The sequence below is a fragment of the Paramormyrops kingsleyae genome, chromosome 18, assembly GCF_048594095.1.
Source record: "Paramormyrops kingsleyae isolate MSU_618 chromosome 18, PKINGS_0.4, whole genome shotgun sequence".
NCBI classification, from domain to species: domain Eukaryota; kingdom Metazoa; phylum Chordata; class Actinopteri; order Osteoglossiformes; family Mormyridae; genus Paramormyrops; species Paramormyrops kingsleyae.
The window spans coordinates 4,554,763-4,561,192 of record NC_132814.1 but is presented as its reverse complement, the minus strand read 5'-3'; positions in this window follow the sequence as shown (position 1 = coordinate 4,561,192).

Sequence of the window (6,430 nt, the reverse complement as noted above, 5' to 3'; positions counted from 1 at the left end):
TCCGTTAGTTTCGTGTGCTTCTGTCCTAACAAGGACTGTCCTTAACATAGACATTGTTATATAACTAATATAATATAACTGAATTATACATTGGACATTTATTTACATAGGGTCATTTGAGTGGGACCTAAAAAATCGAGGCTGCTCAAAACCAAGTTCAACTGGAAATCGTACCTTTAAAACCGCGTTAGATTAAAATCTCAAACACGCTATGCCTCACATTTTCTAAAAGGCTCGCCACAGTTCATCGCTAGAGAAGCTGTACAATGTTTTCGGTTTTTATTTACATCTGTTGATTTGTTCTTTAAATTTTACAGCTAAATATAGGTGTAAAAACATCACTAAATATAGCTAAGGGACAAGTAATATAATCGCTTGTTATGCAACGTCAGAGAAGCCAGCAGTGTGTTTCACACAAGATAAAGCATCGGAAATATATTATTAAAAATAAAAGTGCTCAAAAACGCAGATACATGGTATTTTCATTGTTACTGTGCAGCTCAAAACCCATATCCCACTGAAATGTCAGCATCTGAAGACCACAAGGAGCAAACCTTCCTTTAACTGTAAAAGGCACTGGAATGAGGCAGAAAGACGCTGACAGACAGAATAACTAGTAGGTATAACAGATAACGGAAACGTAGCCAGCCCATACTGGAACTGCGCGGATTCCGCTTGCTGACTCATGCGGTCATACCCGCGACAGCAAATGTCATAAATTGTCAATGTTGAGGATTTAATCTGCAGGACTCTCAACGACACATTGTGATAAGCCTATATATACAATCCGAATACAAATAATGATTATAATACTATGCTATACTCCAAGATAAGCAGTTACAGGATGGGTGTGAATAGGACTTTGTATTTTTAGAGTAAATGAAATCAGAAAATATGCGTAACCACTGTGAAAGTATATTACATAAGCAAATTATTTATTGACATAAAAGTGTCTAAATGTGCAGGATCAGAGAACTTGCCAGGTAAACAGCAGGTAAACATTTACGTTCGCTTTCATTATCGTGTATAACACTACTACTTAACTTCGAACCATGCCGATTTGTCGCAATGAATGCAAAGACCGCTGGAACCACAGCACCATGGGAAGAGGTGGTGCAAACCGACTCGTCGGTCTGAGCCAATTAAGTAAGACCAGTGTAAACACAAGTGAATCCATTGGTCAATGGTGAAAAGGGGCGGAGTTACCTTGGAGGGATACCCCAGTAGTAACGCGCCAAGTTTAAGTGTGGTTTGTAATTTTAGGAAACACCCACTAGATGGAAACATTTCCACACAAATGAGCGACGTGGCTGCATAGACCCTTTGTCAACGTACCAACAGAGGTGTTCACGAGTCACAAAATTAGAATCCTAGTCAAGTCTGAAGTCTCCATCGTGGTTCCAATTTAACATTACTATTTATAAAAAATGTAACCACTTACAGTATTTGTATTTTTCTATCAGTAACTGATGTGACTAAATGGGAATCACCACTCTCACCGTCTCATAGTTCCTTAGGCTTATATACATTTTCAAAGTAATGGCTATTTCAAATGGCTTTGAACCAATAAGATTTCTCCAAGAACCTAATGTAGATTTTAAAACCAATACTTTCTCAAAATAACATTATGAGGAAGACATCCCTTGAGCAGAACAGGTAAACTTTAATCAGTGTGAACAGTGACAAACATAGCCAAAAGAGGGTCCAAACTTGGCAACAACAGACAACTATGTACACACACACACACACACACACACACACACACACACACACACACACAGACCTGTACTCATATCTTATTGGGGACCGTCCATTCATTTCTATGATTCAATAATGCTGACAACCTTAACCCCTACCTAGCCCATGTTAAAAAGTTAAATCTATGTGTGCAGTCATGCTGCTCTTTTAGTCACAAGAGAGCCAAAAATGTTTATGCGTTTTTTTCCAGATTGCGGGTGGCCTGCGCCTCTAAACCCCACGATGTGCAAAGTTCGACTGTAGTACTGAGTGTACTGAGTGTAATGTGTGTACTGAGTGTAATGTGTGTACTGATTTTTATCGTTGAACTATGAGGTCACTGAGGTCCAGGGGTTGGTAATGGTTTTAAGAGCTAAAAATAAAATTTGACGCTAAATTTTCACCTGAATTAAAAAAAAAATCAGCAGTTGAAAATGATGTGCAGTTTTAATTTGGTTCAAAAGTGTTATTAATAGTGTCTGCTGAGAAAGACAGATAGAACATGCAGTATCAGCATGATAGAGGATGCGCGTACAAGCGCACGTCACCGACAGCAGTTGGAATACAAGTTGTGTGCATGTTATCAGCACTATGAAGGCAGTGTGTCATTTGGTAAGACAAAACAATGATCATTTTCTGTAACAAATGGCCCAAACGAAACGTAACGAAAGCCCCCCTAAAATAAACCTAGCGACGGCCTTTGTATGAGATGTTAAAGCGTAAGCTAGGCTACTCCAGCCATGTTAGAAGTTGGCTTTCATTTATATTACGCCTGAATGGGCTAGATTAGGGTAACTAACATTTCACACAATGTCATTTATAAAAAAAATAATAAACATCTTATGAAGGGGACAGTATTGGTAATATTGACCACAGAAACATATCAAAGCCAAATTTGGATATCAACACAAGTGTATTTGATGTTACCTTGTAATGGTGTATTAATATCAAGCATTTCTCTTTCATTTTTTTTGTTTATATAAGGTTACAAATAACCATTAAATTATATACAAAAATGGCCTGTATGCAATGTGTGACTGATGAGACCCAACCCCCACCACCCCCACCACCTCTGGGCCCCGCACTTCACTATTTTTCAAACCCTGGCTACAGCCCCGCTTTGAACACAAGCCTATCACGGTGTGTATCTGAATGGCCTGGATGAGGACTATTTGTGGATTAAGATGTTCCCATTTCCATTAAAAGGTGTAATACAAATGTGTGGTTGAAAGGTTCTGCGTGTGTATATTTGGGTCCGTTGGGCTCCCACAAACTCACACTTTATTTAATTATTTGATGGCTTAGCGACGTAATGACACACAAGTCCACAGAATACATTATACTAATTAGTTTAAATAGTGTGTCCTCGTTCATTTTCCCCCCAATAAAGTTTATCCCCCCTTTTCGTAAATGTGTACCGAAGGTCCTGGTTAGGTGTTTACTTTTAAATATGACAATAACCCACTGGGTATGACATAACTGACAGTGCACCTGAAAATGTCAACACTAACTAAATGTTTCGTTTTTACTTTCATTGTGTTTGGTAAAGTAAGAATTAATGTACAATAATCCATGCTGCCCTCCATCCTTCTCTCTCTCTCTCTCTCTCTCTCTCTCACACACACACACACACACACACTTTTCTATACACTGGAGCATTCCAGAGACTTGGCTGCACATAAATCAGCGGTGTCAGTTTCCATGGATAAAAAGGTACAATTGATTCCCATGCCAAAGAGAATCTACACAGGAAAGGACAATGCATCTTTTAACTTTGCCTTTCCAATTCGAGAGATTGGTGCAATATATTTTTTCTTCTATGCAATAAGTTTTTAATTAGAGGCTGAAACTGAGAGTCTGGAGATTTTTGAGGTCAGTAAAGACTAGTGTGGTGAGCCCCAACTATAATTTTTCTACAAAGGACATATTGTATGCTCATTTTTGTTATTAATAAGCCTGAAATGTATGTGTAAGGACTTACATAAATACTTATGATCATTTCAAAGCAGATTTTTGGATGAAAATGATGAAACGGTTAGAACTTATCCAATATCAGAAGGAAAAACCTTTTGAATGATACTGGAAAACGTTTCATTCACAAATTCCCACTCTTCAAATGCCATTCTGCCCTTCAGTTCCTGGATGTTGCCCATGTATAAACAAGGGCCACGGCTCTTGACGCGATCAGCTGATGATACAATCCTGGCCACATCTAATTAACAGCTGCTTTTGGGCTAGCTGGCAGCCAAGTGGTCCAAGAACCAGACTTGTGACTGGATAGTTTCTTTCAGATTCAGATCCCAGAAACATGGATATAAGTGTAAACTTTTCAGAGACTTTGAGAATTGTATTAACTTCTGACTAATAATTTGTCTAAATAAAGCATTTTATCCATAGTGACTTTCACCGACTGTCAGTTTTCTATACCTGCGTGTCCTGTGCAGGATCATTGGGGTATGGAGCCTATCATGGAAGCTATGGGCACAAGGCAGTGAATAACCCAGGATGGGGCACCAAGAATGAACACACACCTTTGGTAACTATTATAGCCTGTTTGTAGACCTTTGGGGAAACATAAAAGCACATGGAGTTCAGGCAGAGACTTGAGGCAGCAGTGCTATCCACTCCACCACCATGCCTACTTCGCTTTTTGCCATGATTTGATAAGGGGTCAATTCCAGTTAAGCATCTCTCTTGAGGGTAGAGGAGTTGAGCCCCTCCCCCTTCCACTGCCTGAGCTGCTACACCAGAGACAGTGCTCTCCTCAGCTGGGCCATAGCCAGGGTGCATGTGTATGTGCGTAGTTAGCGTAGCTTCCTGCGCACTTGTCCTGTTGCACTCCCGTCTCTTTGGGAAGCCCAGTTTACACAAGTGCATGAGAGCCTGGCCTGGCTTTGCATGCATGCACAATACAGCAACCACCCTCCAGTGAAGTCATTTCTGTGCTGGGAGCAGATCACAGTGTTCCGATGTATATATATAGTCTATAATGGAAGACTGAGAGTGCTATACATGTACGGGTTCAAAAACAGTAATGAGTGGGTTTTTGCTGGGCTATGTAGGGTACACTATGCTCTGTAATTACCCTCAGCTTTTCTTCCCCAGGACCCAGATCACAGTTATCAGGGCTGTGAAACACACCCAGCCACTCGTTATCCACTTGCCAAGCATCGAAATGCAGAGCATTTTAATTACCCCCACGGAGCTAAAGAGATTCCACAGCTTAAGCCTCTTTTCCTGTGGCACTCGCCGTGAACTCCGATGATGACTCTTTCTTTTGGCTCTAGCAGGACAGGGTTGTAATGGTCAACAGGTGAGATTAGTTGGCTGCCTTTGCCTGGAACTGTTTGGCTTGAGAGAAGCCTCTGTCGGCCCGCTCACCTGGTCAGCTGTGGTTCTTGGGAAGTGAAGAGGGAGGAGGTCCATTGTAGTTGGAACTTTGCTATAAAAGGAATAAGGTGTGAGATTCTCCCTTTGGTATCTCTGCCAACTAGGTTCAGATAAATGTTTCTTAGTTAGTAGAAAGGAACTGAGGAAGGTCTACCACAGCAGGAACTCCATCAGCCAGTGATCAGTCTGCTTTCAGCTGTGCTGGAAGACACCTAAACAACATAAAGTGACCAGGCCTTATGTGTTGGATGGTTCACCAACCCAGTTGCCTCTTATACCTCATTTCCACTAGTGCCATACCGTGCCGGTGCCGGATCGGACAGGGAGCTGGTTCTTACGTGGTGCCAAGGTGGCATGGGGACCTGAGAACCAGCGAGCATTTCCACTGGTTAAAAACAACATGCTTAACAGATGGTGAGTATGATGACAGATACATTATGTCACATTTTTGAGTTTAGAGGTTTTTGATGGAGAATGTTTAAGCTAATAAACATGTGGGCAGTGGTGGCTTGATGGTTAGGGTAGCGCACTTGTAATTGAAAGATTGCAGGTTCGAATCCCCCACCAGCAAGTCACCACTGAGGTACCCTGAGCAAGGTACCGTCCCCAAGCACTGCTCCCCGGGTGCTGAATTAGCTGCCCCCTGCTATGTCACGAAAGTCACATATGGGTCAAATGCAGAGGTCACATTTCATTGTTGCGCACTGTGTGCTGTGGTGTGTTGACAATGACCACTGATCACTAAATTCTAATTCTATATTACATACTTTACTGGTCCCTGTGGGGAAATTGTCTTTATGCCTCCTGCCACTTTTCATACTGAGGCTGGGTTTGAATTGGTGACCATCTGATTACAGGCACACAGGCTTAGCCCACTGAGCCTCATGCTGCCCCCAGACTGATAGAAGTAGCGTTTCTTAAGTTAGCATGAGTCGAAACATCCTTTTTTCACAAAACATTAGCTAACTGCATTACAAAGCATTACTAATTAATATTAAAAAGTAATTAATGGCTGCATTTTAGCTGTGTAGTACTGAAGATGGGCATCACCAGTTGTTTGGGCATGTTCACCAACAAGCCAATGACTGGATTTGACGCAGTTCATCCAAAACTTCAGTTTCATCAGAGTCGTTTAGCTACATATGTCACCGCCTTGAGCATTTACTTATGAGAGCAGTACCAATGTTCCACCTGTAAGGAAACGTATTACAGTCGCACTTTAGCGGCTGGCTGCTGACAATGAATCCAGAATGATGGAGCAGCCTGTTCTTCCCATGCCAGTCTTTGAGAGTTACCTTTTGTA